Source organism: Oncorhynchus clarkii, chromosome 12 (assembly GCF_045791955.1).
Source record: "Oncorhynchus clarkii lewisi isolate Uvic-CL-2024 chromosome 12, UVic_Ocla_1.0, whole genome shotgun sequence".
In the NCBI taxonomy this organism is placed as follows: Eukaryota; Metazoa; Chordata; class Actinopteri; order Salmoniformes; family Salmonidae; genus Oncorhynchus; species Oncorhynchus clarkii.
In genome coordinates, this window is record NC_092158.1 from 100,806,488 (window position 1) to 100,828,679 (window position 22,192).

The following is a 22,192-nucleotide window of genomic DNA, read 5'->3' on the forward strand; positions in this document are numbered from 1 at the left end:
ATTGTAACTTTAGTGCAACATGTACTGGAACATTAATATTGTTACTTTAGTGCAACATGTACTGGAACATTAATATTGTTACTTTAGTGCAACATGTACTGAAACATTAATATTGTTACTTTAGTGCAACATGTACTGGAACATTAATATTGTTACTTTAGTGCAACATGTACTGGAACATTAATATTGTAACTTTAGTGCAACATGTACTGGAACATTAATATTGTAACTTTAGTGCAACATGTACTGGAACATTAATATTGTAACTTTAGTGCAACATGTACTGGAACATTAATATTGTTACTTTAGTGCAACATGTACTGGAACATTAATATTGTTACTTTAGTCCAACATGTACTGGAACATTAATATTGTTACTTTAGTACAACATGTACTGAAACATTAATATTGTTACTTTAGTGCAACATGTACTGGAACATTAATATTGTAACTTTAGTGCAACATGTACTGGAACATTAATATTGTAACTTTAGTGCAACATGTACTGGAACATTAATATTGTAACTTTAGTGCAACATGTACTGGAACATTAATATTGTAACTTTAGTGCAACATGTACTGAAACATTAATATTGTAACTTTAGTGTAACAGTTGAACTTGTTACTTTAGTGCAATATTCATTGTAACATTGTCATTGTGACATTTTAGTGTAACATTCACGAACAACTGTATAGCAGTTGTGTGAGTCATTCCCACTGAACATAAAGGTAACATTAGGATAGAGGGAGCCTGTAGAATATGTATTCAAGTAGAGGCCTACACTGAACCTAATAATATATATCATAGAGGTAGCCTGTAGAATATACATTCTAGTAGAGGCCTACACTGAACCTAATAATATATACAGTGCCTTGCGAAAGTATTCGGCCCCCTTGAACTTTGCGACCTTTTGCCACATTTCAGGCTTCAAACATAAAGATATAAAACTGTATTTTTTTTGTGAAGAATCAACAACAAGTGGGACACAATCATGAAGTGAAATGACATTTATTGGATATTTCAAACTTTTTTAACAAATCAAAAACTGAAAAATTGGGCGTGCAAAATTATTCAGCCCCCTTAAGTTACAGTTACAGCTGTAAGTCGCTTGGGGTATGTCTCTATCAGTTTTGCACATCGAGAGACTGAAATTTTTCCCAATTCCTCCTTGCAAAACAGCTCGAGCTCAGTGAGGTTGGATGGAGAGCATTTGTGAACAGCAGTTTTAATTTCTTTCCACAGATTCTCGATTGGATTCAGGTCTGGACTTTGACTTGGCCATTCTAACACCTGGATATGTTTATTTTTGAACCATTCCATTGTAGATTTTGCTTTATGTTTTGGTTCATTGTCTTGTTGGAAGACAAATCTCCGTCCCAGTCTCAGGTCTTTTGCAGACTCCATCAGGTTTTCTTCCAGAATGGTCCTGTATTTGGCTCCATCCATCTTCCCATCAATTTTAACCATCTTTCCTGTCCCTGCTGAAGAAAAGCAGGCCCAAACCATGATGCTGCCACCACCATGTTTGACAGTGGGGATGGTGTGTTGCTTTTACGCCAAACATAACGTTTTGCATTGTTGCCAAAAAGTTCAATTTTGGTTTCATCTGACCAGAGCACCTTCTTCCACATGTTTGGTGTGTCTCCCAGGTGGCTTGTGGCAAACTTTAAACGATACTTTTTATGGATATCTTTAAGAAATGGCTTTCTTCTTGCCACTCTTCCATAAAGGCCAGATTTGTGCAATATACGACTGATTGTTGTCCTATGGACAGAGTCTCCCACCTCAGCTGTAGATCTCTGCAGTTCATCCAGAGTGATCATGGGCCTCTTGGCTGCATCTCTGATCAGTCTTCTCCTTGTATGAGCTGAAAGTTTAGAGGGACGGCCAGGTCTTGGTAGATTTGCAGTGGTCTGATACTCCTTCCATTTCAATATTATCGCTTGCACAGTGCTCCTTGGGATGTTTAAAGCTTGGGAAATCTTTTTGTATCCAAATCTGGCTTTAAACTTCTTCACAACAGTATCTCGGACCTGCCTGGTGTGTTCCTTGTTCTTCATGATGCTCTCTGCGCTTTTAACGGACCTCTGAGACTATCACAGTGCAGGTGCATTTATACGGAGACTTGATTACACACAGGTGGATTGTATTTATCATCATTAGTAATTTAGGTCAACATTGGATCATTCAGAGATCCTCACTGAACTTCTGGAGAGAGTTTGCTGCACTGAAAGTAAAGGGGATGGAATAATTTTGCACGCCCAATTTTTCAGTTTTTGATTTGTTAAAAAACTTTGAAATATCCAATAAATGTCGTTCCACTTCACGATTGTGTCCCACTTGTTGTTGATTCTTCACAAAAAAATACAGTTTTATATCTTTATGTTTGAAGCATGAAATGTGGCAAAAGGTCGCAAAGTTCAAGGGGGCCGAATACTTTCGCAAGGCACTGTATCATACAGGTAGCCTGTAGAATATGCATTCAAGTAGAGGCATACACTGAAAATAATAATATATATCATAGAGGTAGCCTGTAGAATATGTATTCTTGTAGACCTACACTGAACATAAAGGTAACATTTAGGATAGAGGTAGCCTGTAGAATATGTATTCAAGTAGAGGCCGACACTGAACCTAATAATATATCATAGAGGTAGCCTGTAGAATATGCATTCTAGTAGAGGCCTACACTGAACCTAAAGGTAACATTTAGGATAGAGGTAGTCTGTAGAATATGTATTCTAGTAGAGGCCGACACTGAACCTAATAATATATCATAGAGGTAGCCTGTAGAATATGCATTCTAGTAGAGACCTACACTGAACCTAATAATATATATCATAGAGGTAGCCTGTAGAATACGCATTCAAGTAGAGGCCTACACTGAACATAATAATATACTGTATATCATAGCGGTAGGCTGTAGAACTTCCGGCGCCGACAGAGATGGCCGCCTCGCTTCGCGTTCCTAGGAAACTATGCAGTTTTTTGTTTTTTTACGTGTTATTTCTTACATTAGTACCCCAGGTCATCTTAGGTTTCATTACATACAGTCGAGAAGAACTACTGAATATAAGATCAGCGTCAACTCACCATCAGTACGACCAAGAATATGTTTTTCGCGACGCGGATCCTGTGTTCTGCCTTACAAACAGGACAACGGAGTGGATCCATTGCAGCGACCCAAAAAAACGACTCCGAAAAAGAGGGAAACGAGGTGGTCTTCTTGTCAGACTCCAGAGACGGGCACACCGTGCTCCATTCCCTAGCATTCTTCTTGCCAATGTCCAGTCTCTTGACAACAAGGTTGATGAAATCCGAGCAAGGGTAGCATTCCAGAGGGACATCAGAGACTGTAACGTTCTTTGCTTCACGGAAACGTGGCTTACTGGAGAGACGCTATCCGAGGCGGTGCAGCCAACAGGTTTCTCTACGCATCGCGCAGACAGAAACAAACATCTTTCTGGTAAGAAGAGGGGCGGGGGCGTATGCCTTATGACTAACGTGACATGGTGTGATGAAAGAAACATACAGGAACTCAAATCCTTCTGTTCACCTGATTTAGAATTCCTCTCAATCAAATGTAGACCGCATTATCTACCAAGAGAATTCTCTTCGATTATAATCACAGCCGTATATATCCCCCCCCAAGCAGACACATCGTTGGCTCTGAATGAACTTTATTTGACTCTTTGCAAACTGGAAACCATTTATCCGGAGGCTGCATTCATTGTAGCTGGGGATTTTAACAAGGCTAATCCGAAAACAAGACTCCCTAAATTTTATCAGCATATCGATTGCGTAACCAGGGGTGGAAAGACCTTGGATCATTGTTACTCTAACTTCCGCGACGCATATAAGGCCCTGCCCCGCCCCCCTTTCGGAAAAGCTGACCACGACTCCATTTTGTTGATCCCTGCCTACAGACAGAAACTAAAACAAGAGGCTCCCACGCTGAGGTCTGTCCAACGCTGGTCCGACCAAGCTGACTCCACACTCCAAGACTGCTTCCATCACGTGGACTGGGACATGTTTCGTATTGCGTCAGACAACAACATTGACGAATACGCTGATTCGGTGTGCGAGTTCATTAGAACGTGCGTTGAAGATGTCGTTCCCATAGCAACGATTAAAACATTCCCTAACCAGAAACCGTGGATTGATGGCAGCATTCGCGTGAAACTGAAAGCGCGAACTACTGCTTTTAATCAGGGCAAGGTGTCTGGTAACATGACCGAATACAAACAGTGCAGCTATTCCCTCCGCAAGGCTATCAAACAAGCTAAGCGTCAGTACAGAGACAAAGTAGAATCTCAATTCAACGGCTCAGACACAAGAGGCATGTGGCAGGTTCTACAGTCAATCACGGACTACAGGAAGAAATCCAGCCCAGTCGCGGACCAGGATGTCCTGCTCCCAGGCAGACTAAATAACTTTTTTGCCCGCTTTGAGGACAATACAGTGCCACTGACACGGCCTGCAACGAAAACTTGCGGTCTCTCCTTCACTGCAGCCGAGGTGAGTAAGACATTTAAACGTGTTAACCCTCGCAAGGCTGCAGGCCCAGACGACATCCCCAGCCGCGCCCTCAGAGCATGCGCAGACCAGCTGGCCGGTGTGTTTACGGACATATTCAATCAATCCCTATACCAGTCTGCTGTTCCCACATGCTTCAAGAGGGCCACCATTGTTCCTGTTCACAAGAAAGCTAAGGTAACTGAGCTAAACGACTACCGCCCCGTAGCACTCACTTCCGTCATCATGAAGTGCTTTGAGAGACTAGTCAAGGACCATATCACCTCCACCCTACCTGACACCCTAGACCCACTCCAATTTGCTTACCGCCCAAATAGGTCCACAGATGATGCAATCTCAACCACACTGCACACTGCCCTAACCCATCTGGACAAGAGGAATACCTATGTGAGAATGCTGTTCATTGACTACAGCTCGGCATTCAACACCATAGTACCCTCCAAGCTCGTCATCAAGCTCGAGACCCTGGGTCTCGACCCCGCCCTGTGCAACTGGGTACTGGACTTCCTGATGGGCCGCCCCCAGGTGGTGAGGGTAGGCAACAACATCTCCTCCCCGCTGATCCTCAACACTGGGGCCCCACAAGGGTGCGTTCTGAGCCCTCTCCTGTACTCCCTGTTCACCCACGACTGTGTGGCCACGCACGCCTCCAACTCAATCATCAAGTTTGCGGACGACACAACAGTGGTAGGCTTGATTACCAACAACGACGAGACGGCCTACAGGGAGGAGGTGAGGGCCCTCGGAGTGTGGTGTCAGGAAAATAACCTCACACTCAACGTCAACAAAACTAAGGAGATGATTGTGGACTTCAGGAAACAGCAGAGGGAACACCCCCCTATCCACATCGATGGAACAGTAGTGGAGAGGGTAGCAAGTTTTAAGTTCCTCGGCATACACATCACAGACAAACTGAATTGGTCCACTCACACAGACAGCATTGTGAAGAAGGCGCAGCAGCGCCTCTTCAACCTCAGGAGGCTGAAGAAATTTGGCTTGTCACCAAAAGCACTCACAAACTTCTACAGATGCACAATCGAGAGCATCCTGGCGGGCTGTATCACCGCCTGGTACGGCAACTGCTCCGCCCTCAACCGTAAGGCTCTCCAGAGGGTAGTGAGGTCTGCACAACGCATCACCGGGGGCAAACTACCTGCCCTCCAGGACACCTACACCACCCGATGTCACAGGAAGGCCATAAAGATCATCAAGGACATCAACCACCCGAGCCACTGCCTGTTCACCCCGCTATCATCCAGAAGGCGAGGTCAGTACAGGTGCATCAAAGCTGGGACCGAGAGACTGAAAAACAGTTTCTATCTCAAGGCCATCAGACTGTTAAACAGCCACCACTAACATTGAGTGGCTGCTGCCGACACACTGACACTGACTCAACTCTAGCCACTTTAATAATGGGAATTGATGGGAAATGATGTAAATATATCACTAGCCACTTTAAACAATGCTACCTTATATAATGTTACTTACCCTACATTATTCATCTCATATGCATACGTATATACTGTACTCTATATCATCGACTGTATCCTTATGTAATACATGTATCACTAGCCACTTTAACTATGCCACTTTGTTTACATACTCATCTCATATGTATATACTGTACTCGATACCATCTACTGTATCTTGCCTATGCTGCTCTGTACCATCACTCATTCATATATCCTTATGTACATATTCTTTATCCCCTCACACTGTGTACAATACAGTAGTTTTGGAATTGTTAGTTAGATTACTTGTTGGTTATTACTGCATTGTCGGAACTAGAAGCACAAGCATTTCGCTACACTCGCATTAACATCTGCTAACCATGTGTATGTGACAAATACAATTTGATTTGATTTGATTTGATTTAGAATATGTATTCAAGTAGAGGCCTACACTGAACCTAATAATATATATCATAGAGGGAGGCTGTAGAATATGTATTCTAGTAGAGGCCTACACTGAACCTAATAATATATATCATAGAGGGAGGCTGTAGAATATGCATTCTAGTAGAGGCCTACACTGAACCTAATAATATATATCATAGAGGGAGGCTGTAGAATATGTATTCTAGTAGAGGCCTACACTGAACCTAATAATATATATCATAGAGGTAGGCTGTAGAATATGCATTCTAGTAGAGACCTACACTGAACATAATAATATATGTCATAGAGGTAGGCTGTAGAATATGTATTCTAGTAGAGACCTACACTGAACATAATAATATATATCATAGAGGTAGCCTGTAGAATATGCATTCTAGTAGAGACCTACACTGAACGTAATAATATATATCATAGAGGCTTCAGAACCAAGTGCACGATTAGTTTGTGCATCACTATTTTGAACTACGATCAGTCAGACCTCCTGTCATACAGGACGTCTTGAATCAATTGACCTTTTTTTCCAAAAACATTTCAGTCATTTAGATTATTTTTCGTTGACTTTTCCTTTCTTCCTAGAGTCCGTTGTTCTGCTTCTCCTCATCCTTTAGTGACTTATCTTTTCTTCCTAGAGTCTGTTGTTCTGCTTCTCCTCACCCTTTAGTGACTTGTCTGACTTGTCCTCACCCTTCTATTGGCTTTTTCATTCACTCTGATCTCCTGCTCTACTGTCCGTGGTTTATCTTGAAGCACTCAATGTGCAGTGGCGCTCTGCATTTCTCACACTCATAGGTAGTGGGTTTATCACAATGACGACATCTCTGGAACCGGTGCATCGTGCTGATTTGCCAGTGAGAAGCCTTGTCAAATCTTGCCTGATCTTCAACAGTAGCAGCCAGTAGAGGTCTCCTTCCGTGGCTCAGTGGTTTCGGGCCAAACTTTTGCATCAGAGACTGTGCCGCTATCAGTGAGAAGGTGAGCAGGTCGATGGTCCCTCCCATAACGTCTCTTTAAAAGAAATGGCTGTTTACGAGTGCACTGTTGAGAGACTATGCAAAGATGGGCCACCACCACTTCTTAGACCTGATGGAGATATGGTATCTTGAAACCTGTAGGTCGTGAAGGTCAACACCACCCATGTGCTCATTGTATCAGTTAATGCATTTTGGTTGTGGGACTTTGTCAAAGGCACGTTGCTCCTTGTTCCATTTCTTGACAGAGGTCTCACTGTATTTCTCCTCCATGTTTGTTGCCACTGTGTGACGACCCTCCCACTCTGTCTGCCGTATTCTTCTCTTTGCTCTTGTTTTCCTTATTAGGATGCCGGTGGGCGGAGCCGGGAGGGTCGGGTGTGTCCCAGGATAAATACACCACTTCCCCATTCATGGAGGAGACTCTCTCCATGCAGACACACCTGGGCCCGGGTGTGTCCCAGGATAAATACACCACTTCCTCATTCATGGAGGAGACTCTCTGCATGCAGACACACCTGGGCCCGGGTGTCTCCCAGGATAAATACACCACTTCCTCATTCATGGAGGAGACTCTCTCCATGCAGACCACTTTATAGATTGTGGTGTTTATGTGGCCTTGTGTTTGTTTGATAAGGCACCTTTATAGATGTTGTTGTGGTGTTTATGTGGCCTTGTATTTGTTTGCTAAGGCACCTTTTATAGATGTTTTTGTGGCCTTGTGTTTGTTTGCTAAGGCACCTTTATAGATGTTGTTATGGTGTTTTTGTGGCCTTGTGTTTGTTTGCTACGGCCCCTTTCAACACCCCGCATTTTCACATTTATGCAAAACACTGACTTACTCCACTGATTACACACAACACTGACTTACTCTACTGATTACACACAACACTGACTTACTCTACTGATTACAAATCAAATCAAATCAAATCAAATTTATTTATATTGCCCTTCGTACATCAGCTGATATCTCAAAGTGCTGTACAGAAACCCAGCCTAAAACCCCAAACAGCAAGCAATGCAGGTGTAGAAGCACGGTGGCTAGGAAAAACTCCCTAGAAAGGCCAAAACCTAGGAAGAAACCTAGAGAGGAACCAGGCTATGTGGGGTGGCCAGTCATCTTCTGGCTGTGCCGGGTGGAGATTATAACAAAACATGGTCAAGATGTTCAAATGTTCATAAATGACCAGCATGGTCGAATAATAATAAGGCAGAACAGTTGAAACTGGAGCAGCAGCACAGTCAGGTGGACTGGGGACAGCAAGGAGTCATCATGTCAGGTATTCCTGGGGCATGGTCCTAGGGCTCAGGTCCTCCGAGAGAGAGAAAGAAAGAGAGAATTAGAGAGAGCATATGTGGGATGGCCAGTCCTCTTCTGGCTGTGCCGGGTGGAGATTATAACAGAACATGGCCAAGATGTTCAAATGTTCATAAATGACCAGCATGGTCGAATAATAATAAGGCAGAACAGTTGAAACTGGAGCAGCAGCACAGCCAGGTGGACTGGGGACAGCAAGGAGTCATCATGTCAGGTAGTCCTGGGGCATGGTCCTAGGGCTCAGGTCCTCCGAGAGAGAGAAAGAGAGAAGGAGAGAATTAGAGAACGCACACTTAGATTCACACAGGACACCGAATAGGACAGGAGAAGTACTCCAGATATAACAAACTGACCCTAGCCCCCCGACACATAAACTACTGCAGCATAAATACTGGAGGCTGCGACAGGAGGGGTCAGGAGACACTGTGGCCCACTCCGAGGACACCCCCGGACAGGGCCAAACAGGAAGACACACAACACTGACTTACTCTACTGATTACACACAACACTGACTTACTCTACTGATTACACACAACACTGACTTACTCTACTGATTACACACAACATTGTTAATTGTATTTAGTTTGCTTTATTTAATAAATATATTTTGTTATTCCTTGTCTCCACGTTGTCTTCCTTTTGTTACGAACTTTGAGCCGTTTCGGGACAACTGTGACAATGTTATTGTCTTTCCAACGGGACCAGCAACTTGTCTCCTTGGGTCAGAACCTCAGAGGTTCCCCGGGGTAACTTCATGAAGTCCTTCTGTGACTTGAATGGGACATCAAACAGACAATTTTGCCTCGTCGATCCAGAGCTCCCATATCCTCTTTTTTGTCACTTAATGGAGGAGTGCAAGCGAAGTGAAGAGGTTTGTAATGAAGGAACTTGCAACCTTGAGGTGCCTGAGACGGCTCTGCAAGACCGAGAACAACACTGGGTCCCTGACCCAACCCAGTCTCAGGGAGGAGAGTGTGGGATCCACCATAAGGCTCCATGTAATACATGTGACCACTGGGTGAGACAAGGCTCCATGTGACCACTGGGTGAGACAAGGCTCCATGTAATACATGTAACCACTGGGTGAGACAAGGCTCCATGTGACCACTGGGTGAGGCAAGGCTCCATGTGACCACTGGGTGAGGCAAGGCTCCATGTGACCACTGGGTGAGACAAGGCTCCATGTGACCACTGGGTGAGACAAGGCTCCATGTGACCACTGGGTGAGGCAAGGCTCCATGTGACCACTGGGTGAGACAAGGCTCCATGTGACCACTGGGTGAGACAAGGCTCCATGTGACCACTGGGTGAGGCAAGGCTCCATGTGACCACTGGGTGAGACAAGGCTCCATGTGACCACTGGGTGAGACAAGGCTCCATGTAATACATGTAACCACTGGGTGAGGCAAGGCTCCATGTGACCACTGGGTGAGGCAAGGCTCCATGTGACCACTGGGTGAGGCAAGGCTCCATGTGACCACTGGGTGAGACAAGGCTCCATGTAACTACTGGGTGAGGCAAGGCTCCATGTGACCACTGGGTGAGACAAGGCTCCATGTGACCACTGGGTGAGACAAGGCTCCATGTGACCACTGGGTGAGGCAAGGCTCCATGTGACCACTGGGTGAGACAAGGCTCCATGTGACCACTGGGTGAGACAAGGCTCCATGTAATACATGTAACCACTGGGTGAGGCAAGGCTCCATGTGACCACTGGGTGAGGCAAGGCTCCATGTGACCATTGGGTGAGGCAAGGCTCCATGTAACCACTGGGTGAGGCAAGGCTCCATGTAATACATGTGACCACTGGGTGAGGCAAGGCTCCATGTGACCACTGGGTGAGGCAAGGCTCCATGTGACCACTGGGTGAGGCAAGGCTCCATGTGACCACTGGGTGAGACAAGGCTCCATGTAATACATGTAACCACTGGGTGAGGCAAGGCTCCATGTGACCACTGGGTGAGGCAAGGCTCCATGTGACCACTGGGTGAGGCAAGGCTCCATGTAACCACTGGGTGAGGCAAGGCTCCATGTAATACATGTGACCACTGGGTGAGGCAAGGCTCCATGTGACCACTGGGTGAGACAAGGCTCCATGTGACCACTGGGTGAGGCAAGGCTCCATGTGACCACTGGGTGAGACAAGGCTCCATGTAACCACTGGGTGAGGCAAGGCTCCATGTAATACATGTGACCACTGGGTGAGACAAGGCTCCATGTAATACATGTAACCACTGGGTGAGGCAAGGCTCCATGTGACCACTGGGTGAGGCAAGGCTCCATGTGACCACTGGGTGAGACAAGGCTCCATGTGACCACTGGGTGAGGCAAGGCTCCATGTGACCACTGGGTGAGGCATGGCTCCATGTGACCACTGGGTTAGACAAGGCTCCATGTGACCACTGGGTGAGGCAAGGCTCCATGTAACCACTGGGTGAGACAAGGCTCCATGTGACCACTGGGTGAGGCAAGGCTCCATGTGACCACTGGGTGAGGCAAGGCTCCATGTGACCACTGGGTGAGGCAAGGCTCCATGTAATACATGTAACCACTGGGTGAGGCAAGGCTCCATGTGACCACTGGGTGAGACAAGGCTCCATGTGACCACTGGGTGAAACAAGGCTCCATGTGACCACTGGGTGAGGCAAGGCTCCATGTAATACATGTAACCACTGGGTGAGGCAAGGCTCAATGTAACCACTGGGTGAGACAAGGCCACTGTATACTGGGTGAGGCAAGGCTCCATGTGACCACTGGGTGAGGCAAGGCTCCATGTAATACATGTAACCACTGGGTGAGGCAAGGCTCCATGTGACCACTGGGTGAGGCAAGGCTCCATGTAACCACTGGGTGAGACAAGGCTCCATGTGACCACTGGGTGAGACAAGGCTCCATGTAACCACTGGGTGAGGCAGGGCTCCATGTAATACATATAACCACTGGGTGAGACAAGGCTCCATGTGACCACTGGGTGAGACAAGGCTCCATGTGACCACTGGGTGAGACAAGGCTCCATGTGACCACTGGGTGAGACAAGGCTCCATGTGACCACTGGGTGAGACAAGGCTCCATGTGACCACTGGGTGAGACAAGGCTCCATGTGACCACTGGGTGAGACAAGGCTCCATGTAATACATGTAACCACTGGGTGAGGCAAGGCTCCATGTGACCACTGGGTGAGACAAGGCTCCATGTGACCACTGGGTGAGACAAGGCTCCATGTGACCACTGGGTGAGACAAGGCTCCATGTGACCACTGGGTGAGACAAGGCTCCATGTAACCACTGGGTGAGACAAGGCTCCATGTGACCACTGGGTGAGACAAGGCTCCATGTAACCACTGGGTGAGACAAGGCTCCATGTAACCACTGGGTGAGACAAGGCTCCATGTGACCACTGGGTGAGACAAGGCTCCATGTAACCACTGGGTGAGACAAGGCTCCATGTAACCACTGGGTGAGACAAGGCTCCATGTGACCACTGGGTGAGACAAGGCTCCATGTAACCACTGGGTGAGGCAAGGCTCCATGTAACCACTGGGTGAGACAAGGCTCCATGTGACCACTGGGTGAGGCAAGGCTCCATGTAATACATGTAACCACTGGGTGAGGCAAGGCTCAATGTAACCACTGGGTGAGACAAGGCCACTGTATACTGGGTGAGGCAAGGCTCCATGTGACCACTGGGTGAGGCAAGGCTCCATGTAATACATATAACCACTGGGTGAGACAAGGCTCCATGTGACCACTGGGTGAGGCAAGGCTCCATGTAACCACTGGGTGAGACAAGGCTCCATGTGACCACTGGGTGAGACAAGGCTCCATGTAACCACTGGGTGAGACAAGGCTCCATGTGACCACTGGGTGAGACAAGGCTCCATGTAATACATATAACCACTGGGTGAGACAAGGCTCCATATAACCACTGGGTGAGGCAAGGCTCCGTAGCTTGTAACCAAAACAGATTGGTTCAGCTGTAATGAATTGCTTACATCCATGTTGGCCATAGTATCAGATCATGCTCTCATCCACTGACAGCCGTTCCTGAAATTGCGTGATTTTGTATGACTGATTGAACTCGTGTTGATCTTTGTGTTGTCAACCACATAAACTGAGGCCATTATTTAATCAAAGCGATTTATTCGCATTGCATCTGAAATGCTTTCATTGTGTACATCACTGTCAAGTGCCCAGTACATGTGTCATCTTGGAACAGAGCTGTACCCAGATGTGGATCCCATAGAAGGTAAGGAGATCATCCTCGCCGAGTAGAGACATTTCAATGGTGATCTCTCTTAGGGTGGATGGATACATTAGTAGGAAAACATCCATTGGGTTGAGCGCAGCTTTGTTTTACACATTCTGCAGCATTGGGGCTGTATACTATGTGTTCTGGAATCACAGCATTGGGGCTGTATACTATGTGTTCTGGAATCACAGCATTGGGGCTGTATACTATGTGTTCTGGAATCACAGCATTGGGGCTGTATACTATGTGTTCTGGAATCACAGCATTGGGGCTGTATACTATGTGTTCTGGAATCACAGCATTGGGGCTGTATACTATGTGTTCTGGAACCACAGCATTGTGGCTGAATACTATGTGTAACAATTATAGAGCCTTAGAAATGGAAATGCATTGATACGTCATTCAGTAACATTTATAGAGCCTTATAACTGAAAGCATTTTTTACGGTCACTATTGTGACTGATGGGATTAAATAGGTTAATCTTAGGTCTTCTGAGATCTCTTTTGTTCAAGGCCTGGTTCACATCAGGCTATGCTTTTTGTGAATAGTAAACTCTGACTGTGTGAGTGTTTTTTTATAGGGCAGGGCAGCTCTTACCAACATCTCTAATCTCAGACTGTGTGAGTGTTGTTTATAGGGAAAGGCAGCTCTTACCAACAGCTCTAATCTCAGACTGTGTGAGTGTTGTTTATAGGGAAAGGCAGCTCTAACCAACATCTCTAATCTCAGACTGTGTGAGTGTTGTTTATAGGGAAAGGCAACTCTAACCAACATCTCTAATCTCGTCTCATTGATTGGACTCCAGGTCAGTTGACTCCTGACTCCAATTAGCTTTTGGAGAAGTCATTAGTCTAGTGGTTTACATACTTTTTCCAATCTACACTGTGAATGTTTAAATGATGTATTCAATATAGACAAGAACAATACAATAATTTGTGTGTTATTAGTTGCAGCAGACTGTGTTTGTCTATTGTTGTGATTTAGATGAAGATCAGATCACATTTTATGACCAATTTATGTACATACTGTATAGTATATACACTGTATAGTATATATATCAACACATACATTTTATAGTTTTATCATTTAATCAGTTTCAGGGGAAATGTTTCATTTTGTTTTTGACGTTGTGTTTTCAAGTTAACACGTAACATTCAGCATGACACTGTTCATTCTGCTCCTCACTGTCTATATAGAGTTAACAGGTAACATTCAGCATTACACTGTTCATTCTGCTCCTCACTGTCTATATAGAGTTAACAGGTAACATTCAGCATTACACTGTTCATTCTGCTCCTCACTGTCTATATAGAGTTAACAGGTAACATTCAGCATTACACTGTTCATTCTGCTCCTCACTGTCTATATAGAGTTAACAGGTAACATTCAGCATTACACTGTTCATTCTGCTCTCTCTCTCTCCCTCTGTTCTGACTCTCTACCCTCCCTCTCGCTCTCTTTCCCTCTGTTCTGACTCTCTCCCCTCCCTCTCCCTCTTTCCCTCTGTTCTGACTCTCTCCCCTCCCTCTCTCTCTCTCTTTCCCTCTGTTCTGACTCTCTACACTCCGCCTCTCTCTATTTCCATCTGTTCTGACTCTCTACCCTCCCTCTCTCTCTATTTCCCTCTGTTCTGACTCTCTCCCCTTTCCCTCTGTTCTGACTCTCTACCATCCCTCTCTCTCTCTTTCCCTCTGTTCTGACTCTCTACCCTCCCTCTCTCTCTCTTTCCCTCTGTTCTGACTCTCTACCCTCCCTCTCTCTCTCTCCCTCTGTTCTGACTCTCTACCCTCCCTCTCTCTCTCTCCCTCTGTTCTGACTCTCTACCATCCCTCTCTCTCTCTCTCCCTCTGTTCTGACTCTCTTCCCTCCCTCTCTCTCCCTCTTTCCCTCTGTTCTGACTCTCTCCCCTCCCTCTCTCTCTCTCTTTCCCTCTGTTCTGACTCTCTACACTCCGCCTCTCTCTATTTCCATCTGTTCTGACTCTCTACCCTCCCTCTCTCTCTCTTTCCTCTCTGTTCTGACTCTCTACCCTCCCTCTCTCTCTCTCTCCCTCTGTTCTGACTCTCTTCCCTCCCTCTCTCTCCCTCTTTCCCTCTGTTCTGACTCTCTACCCTCCCTCTCTCTCTCTCCCTCTGTTCTGACTCTCTACCATCCCTCTCTCTCTCTCTCCCTCTGTTCTGACTCTCTTCCCTCCCTCTCTCTCCCTCTTTCCCTCTGTTCTGACTCTCTCCCCTCCCTCTCTCTCTCTCTCTCCCTCTGTTCTGACTCTCTACCCTCCCTCTCTCTCTCTCTCCCTCTGTTCTGACTCTCTACCCTCCCCCTCTTTCTCTCTCTCCCTCTGTTCTGACTCTCTACCCTCCCCCTCTCTCTCTCTCTCCCTCTGTTCTGACTCTCTACCCTCCCACTCTCTCTCTATTTCCATCTGTTCTGACTCTCTACCCTCCCCCTCTCTCTCTCTTTCCCTCTGTTCTGACTCTCTACCCTCCCTCTCTCTCTCTCTCCCTCTGTTCTGACTCTCTACCCTCCCTCTCTCTCTCTCTCCCTCTGTTCTGACTCTCTACCCTCCCTCTCTCTCTCTCCCTTTGTTCTGACTCTCTACCCTCCCCCTCTCTCTCTCTCTCCCTCTGTTCTGACTCTCTACCCTCCCTCTCTCTCTCTCCCTCTGTTCTGACTCTCTACCATCCCTCTCTCTCTCTTTCCCTCTGTTCTGACTCTCTACCCTCCCTCTCTCTCTTTCCCTCTGTTCTGACTCTCTACCCCCACTCTCTCTTTCCCTCTCTCTCTCTTTCCCTCTGTTCTGACTCTCTACCATCCCTCTCTCTCGCTCTCTCTCTCTCCCCCTCAGGGCTTCAGATCCTCTATCAGTTCTGACTCGCTACCCTCCCAGTATAGTATACACAGAGCAGAGAGAAAGCAGAGAGAGCAGAGAAAGAGCAGAGAGAGCTGAGTGCAGAAAGAGAACAGAGAGAGAGAGAGCAGAGAAAGAGCAGAGATAGCTGAGTGCAGAAAGAGAGAGCAGAGAGAGAGCAGAGAGAGCTGAGTGCAGAAAGAGAGAGCTGAGAATGCAGAGAACAGAGAGCAGAGAGCAGAGAGAGAGAGAGAGCAAAGAGAGAGAGAGAGGCCTGAGGCCTGAGGCCAAATCACGACCAACAACATTGGACACTCTATGGAACAAAAAGCCTTCACTATATCATCCTGGAATATCCAAGGCCTGAGGTCATCTGCCTTTGGCCTAAAGAGCAAGAACCCGGACTTCACCAAAGAAATCGGTAATACAGACATTGTCATCCTGCAAGAAACCTGGTATAGAGGAGACGGACCCACTGGTTGCCCTCTAGGTTACAGAGAGCTGGTAGTCCCATCCACCAAACTACCAGGTGTGAAACAGGGAAGGGACTCAGGGGGTATGCTAATTTGGTATAGAGCAGACCTAACTCACTCCATTAAATTAATCAAAACAGGAACATTCTACATTTGGCTAGAAATTCAAAAGGAAATTATCCTAACAGAGAAAAATATCCTCCTTTGTGCTACCTATATCCCCCCACTAGAATCCCCATATTTTAATGAAGACAGCTTCTCCATCCTGGAGGTGGAAATCAATCATTTCCAGGCCCAGGGACATGTACTAGTCTGTGGCGACCTAAATGCCAGAACCGAACAAGAACCTGACACCCTCAGCACACAGGGGGACAAACACCTGCCTGGAGGTGACAGCATTCCCTCCCACATATGCCCCCCTAGGCACAACTATGACAACATAACCAACAAAAACGGGTCACAACTCCTGCAGCTCTGTTGCACGCTGGGTATGTACATAGTCAATGGTAGGCTTCGAGGGGACTCCTATGGTACCTATAGCTCATCTCTTCACAGTAGTACTGTAGACTACTTTATCACTGACCTCAACCCAGAGTCTCTTAGAGCGTTCACAGTCAGCCCACTGACACCCCTATCAGACCACAGCAAAATCACAGTCTACTTAAACAGAGCAATACTCAATCATGAGGCATCAAAGCCAAAGGAACTGAGTAACATTAAGAAATGCTATAGATGGAAGGAATGTAGTGTGGAAACCAACCAAAAAACAATTAGGCAACAACAAATTCAATCCCTTTTAGACAATTTCCTGGGTAAAAGGTTCCACTGTAATAGTGAAGGTGTAAACTTGGCAGTAGAAAATCTTGACAGTATATTTGACCTCTCAGCTTCCCTATCAAATCTAAAAATCTCAAATAGAAAACCGAAGAAAATGAACAATAATGACAAATGGTTTGATGAAGAATGCAAAAATCTAAGAAAGAAATTGAGAAACCTGTCCAACCAAAAACATAGAGACCCGGAAAACCTGAGTCTACGCCTTCACTATGGTGAATCACTAAAACAATACAGAAATACACTACGGAAAAAGAAGGAACAGCATGTCAGAAATCAGCTCAATGTAATTGAAGAATCCATAGACTCTAACCACTTCTGGGAAAATTGGAAAACACTAAACAAACAACAACACGAAGAATTATCTATCCAAAATGGAGATGTATGGGTAAACCACTTCTCCAATCTTTTTGGCTCTATAACAAAGAATAAAGAGCAAAAACATATACATGATCAAATACAGATCTTAGAATCAACTATTAAAGACTACCAGAACCCACTGGATTCTCCAATTACATTGAATGAGTTACAGGACAAAATAAAAACCCTCCAACCCAAAAAGGCCTGCGGTGTTGATGGTATCCTCAATGAAATGATCAAATATACAGACAGCAAATTCCAATTGGCTATACTAAAACTCTTTAACATCATCCTTAGCTCTGGCATCTTCCCCAATATTTGGAACCAAGGACTGATCACCCCAATCCACAAAAGTGGAGACAAATTTGACCCCAAAAACTACCGTGGAATATGTGTCAACAGTAACCTTGGGAAAATCCTCTGCATTATCATTAACAGCAGACTTGTACATTTCCTCAATGAAAACAATGTACTGAGCAAATGTCAAATTGCCTTTTTACCAAATTACCGTACAACAGACCATGTATTCACCCTGCACACCCTAATTGACAACCAAACAAACCAAAACAAAGGCAAAGTCTTCTCATGCTTTGTTGATTTCAAAAAAGCCTTCGACTCAATTTGTCATGAGGGTCTGCTATACAAACTGATGGAAAGTGGTGTTGGGGGTAAAACATACGACATTATAAAATCCATCTACACAAACAACAAGTGTGCGGTTAAAATTGGCAAAACACACACACATTTCTTCACACAGGGTTGTGGGGTTAGACAGGGATGCATCTTAAGCCCCACCCTCTTCAACATATATATATCAACGAATTGGTGCGGGCACTAGAAAAGTCTGCAGCACCCGGCTTCACCCTGCTAGAATCCGAAGTCAAATGTCTGCTGTTTGCTGATGATCTGGTGCTTCTGTCACCAACCAAGGAGGGCCTACAGCAGCACCTAGATCTTATGCACAGATTCTGTCAGACCTGGGCCCTGACAGTAAATCTCAGTAAGACCAAAATAATGGTGTTCCAAAAAAAGGTCCAGTCACCAGGACCACAAATACAAATTCCATCTAGACACTGTTGCCCTAGAGCACACAAAAAACTATACATACCTTGGCCTAAACATCAGCGCCACAGGTAACTTCCACAAAGCTGTGAACGATCTGAGAGACAAGGCAAGAAGAGCATTCTATGCCATCAAAAGGAACATACATTTTAACATACCAATTAGGATTTGGCTAAAAATACTTGAATCAGTCATAGAGCCCATTGCCCTTTATGGTTGTGAGGTCTGGGGTCCGCTCACCAACCAAGACTTCACAAAATGGGACAAACACCAAATTGAGACTATGCACGTAGAATTCTGCAAAAATATCCTCCATGTACAACGTAGAACACCAAATAATGCATGCAGAGCAGAATTAGGCCGATACCCACTATTATCAACATCCAGAAAAGAGACGTTAAATTCTATAACCACCTAAAAGGAAGCGATTCCCAAACCTTCCATAACAAAGCCATCACCTACAGAGAGATGAACCTGGAGAAGAGTCCCCTAAGCAAGCTGGTCCTGGGGCTCTGTTCATAAACACAAACACACCCTACAGAGCCCCAGGACAACAGCACAATTAGACCCAACCAAATCATGAGAAAACAAAAAGATAATTACTTGACACATTGGAAAGAATTAACAAAAAACAGAGCAAACTAGAATGCTATTTGGCCCTACACAGAGTACACAGCGGCAGAATACCTGACCACTGTGACTGACCCAAAATTAAGGAAAGCTTTGACTATGTACAGACTCAGTGAGCATAGCCTTGCTATTGAGAAAGGCCGCCGTAGGCAGACATGGCTCTCAAGAGAAGACAGGCTATGTGCTCACTGCCCACAAAATGAGGTGGAAACTGAGCTGCACTTCCTAACCTCCTGCCCAATGTATGACCATATTAGAGAGACATATTTCCCTCAGATTACACAGATCCACAAAGAATTCGAAAACAAATCCAATTTTGATAAACTCCCACATCTACTGGGTGAAATTCCACAGTGTGCCATCACAGCAGCAATGTTTGTGACCTGTTGCCACGAGAAAAGGGCAACCAGTGAAGAACAAACACCATTGTAAACACGACCCATATTTATGCTTATTTATTTTATCTTGTGTCCTTTAACCATTTGTACATTGTTAAAACACTGTATATATATAATATGACATTTGTAATGTCTTTATTGTTTTGAAACTTCTCTATGTGTAATGTTTAATGTTAATTTGTATTGTTTATTTCACGTTATATATTCACTTTATATATTATCTACCTCACTTGCTTTGGCAATGTTAACACATGTTTCCCATGCCAATAAAGCCCTTGAAATGAATTGAATTGAACTGAGAGCAGAGAGGGAGAGCAGAGAGAGCAGAGAGAGAGAGGGAGAGAGAGCAGAGAGAGAGCAGAGAGAGCAGAGAGAGAGAGGGAGAGAGAGCAGAGAGAGATAGCAGAGATAGGGGGAGATAGAGCAGAGAGAGATAGCAGAGAGAGAGCAGAGAAAAGAGAGAGCAGAGAACAGAGCCAGCAGAGAGAGCAGAGAGAGAGAGCGGAGAGCAGAGAGAGAGAGATCAGATATCAGGCTGAGAGAGTGTGTGTCTAGAATCTCCGTCTCTGATGATGACCTCACAGGGTTCCTCTCCTAGAGACAGTCCTCTGGTCTGGAGAGATTCCACCGGGTCTGAATCACAACACTCTGTTGCTATAGTGACCCTGCATTACAACAGTCTGTTGCTATAGTGACCCTGCATCACAACACTCTCTTGGTATAGTGAACCTGCATCACAACACTCTGTTGCTATAGTGACCCTGCATCACAACACTCTGTTGCTATAGTGACCCTGCATCACAACACTCTGTTGCTATAGTAACCCTGGATTACAACACTCTGTTGTACTAATTGTACAATTGGTTTAATTCTATTCCACATATTTAATTGTTTTGTATTTCATTTCATATTTGTTCCATGTTTCAACCAGTCGCAGGTTAACATCAACCTGACAGAGGAAACGTTAAATCAATAAACAAACTGTTTTCACAATTAACAGCCTTTTCTTGTTTCAACCAGTCGCAGGTTAACATCAACCTGACAGAGGAAACGTTAAATCAATAAACAAACTGTTTTCACAATTAACAGCCTTTTCTTGTTTCAACCAGTCGCAGGTTAACATCAACCTGACAGAGGAAACGTTAAATCAATAAACAAACTGTTTTCACAATTAACAGCCTTTCCTTGTTTCAAGTATGTTTTATTATGAAAAGTACAATATATCCTTGTATACTTGTACAACTATGGAGCGTATGTCCATGTATAATTGTATATAATTATATAATTTGTTTTTCAACATAAAAGACAACACATGATCACATTGGTATTTTAACAGTGTTGTTGTAAGAGGTCCTCACTACTATAGAAAGACGCGCATGTGTGTGTGTCCAGAGTGTGTGTGTCCAGAGTGTGTGTGTCCAGTGTGTTTGTGTCCAGTGTGTGTTTGTGTCCAGTGTGTATATGTTTGTCCACTGTGTGTGTGTGTGTGTGTGTGTGTGTGTGTGTCCAGTGTGTGTTTGTGTGTTTGTCTAGTGTGTGTGTGTATTTGTCTAGTGTGTGTTTGTCCAGTGTGTGTGTGTGTGTGTGTGTGTGTGTGTGTCCACTGTGTTTGTGTGTGTGTGTATTTGTTCAGTGTGTGTTTGTCCAGTGTGTGTCTGTGAGTCCAGTGTGTGTCTGTGAGTCCAGTGTGTGTGTGTGTGTGTGTGTGTGTAACCAGTGTGTGTGTCCAGCAGGTGTATGTGTGTGTCCAGTGTGTGTGTGTGTGTGTGTCCAGTGTGTGTCTGTGAGTCCAGTGTGTGTGTGTGTGTGTGTGTGTGTAACCAGTGTGTGTGTCCAGCAGGTGTATGTGTGTGTCCAGTGTGTGTGTGTGTGTGTGTCCAGTGTGTGTCTGTGAGTCCAGTGTGTGTTTGTGTGTGTGTGTGTGTGTGTCCAGTGTGTGTCTGTGAGTCCAGTGTGTGTTTGTGTGTGTGTGTGTGTGTGTCCAGTGTGTGTCTGTGAGTCCAGTGTGTGTGTGTGTGTGTGTGTGTGTGTGTGTGTCCAGTGTGTGTGTGTGTAACCAGTGTGTGTGTCCAGCAGGTGTATATGTGTGTGTGTGTGTTCAGTTTGTGTGTGTGTGTGTGTCCAGTGTGAGTGTGTGTGTGTGCGTCCAGTGTGTGTGTGTATCTAGTGTGTGTGTGTGTGTGTGTGTCCAGTGTGTGTGTGTGTGTGTCCAGTGTGTGTATATGTGTATCTAGTGTGTGTGTCCAGCAGGTGTGTGTGTCTGTGTCCAGTGTGTGTGTGTGTGTGTTTGTCCAGTGTGTGTTTTTGTCCAGTGTGTGTGTGTCTTCGTCCAGTGTGTGTGTGTGTGTGTGTGTTTGTCCAGTGTGTGTTTTTGTCCAGTGAGTGTGTGTGTGTTTGTCCAGTGTGTGTGTGTGTGTTTGTCCAGTGTGTGTGTGTGTTTGCCCAGTGTGTGTGTGTGTGTGTGTGTGTGTGTGTGTGTGATTGTCCAGTGTGTGTGTGTGTGATTGTCCAGTGTGTGTGTGTGTGTGTTTGTCCAGTGTGTGTGTGTGTGTGTGTTCAGTGTGTGTGTCTAGCTTGTGTGTGTGTGTCTGTGTCCAGTGTGTGTCTGTGTCCAGTG

At 45.2% G+C, this 22,192-nt stretch overlaps 1 protein-coding gene across 1 annotated transcript in view; it reads left to right on the plus strand.

The window, feature by feature from the left end:
* The window catches only part of LOC139421752 (NLR family CARD domain-containing protein 3-like), a 1,082,035-nt gene that overhangs the window by 73,058 nt on the left and 986,785 nt on the right, over positions 1-22,192 (plus strand). The window lies entirely within an intron of this gene.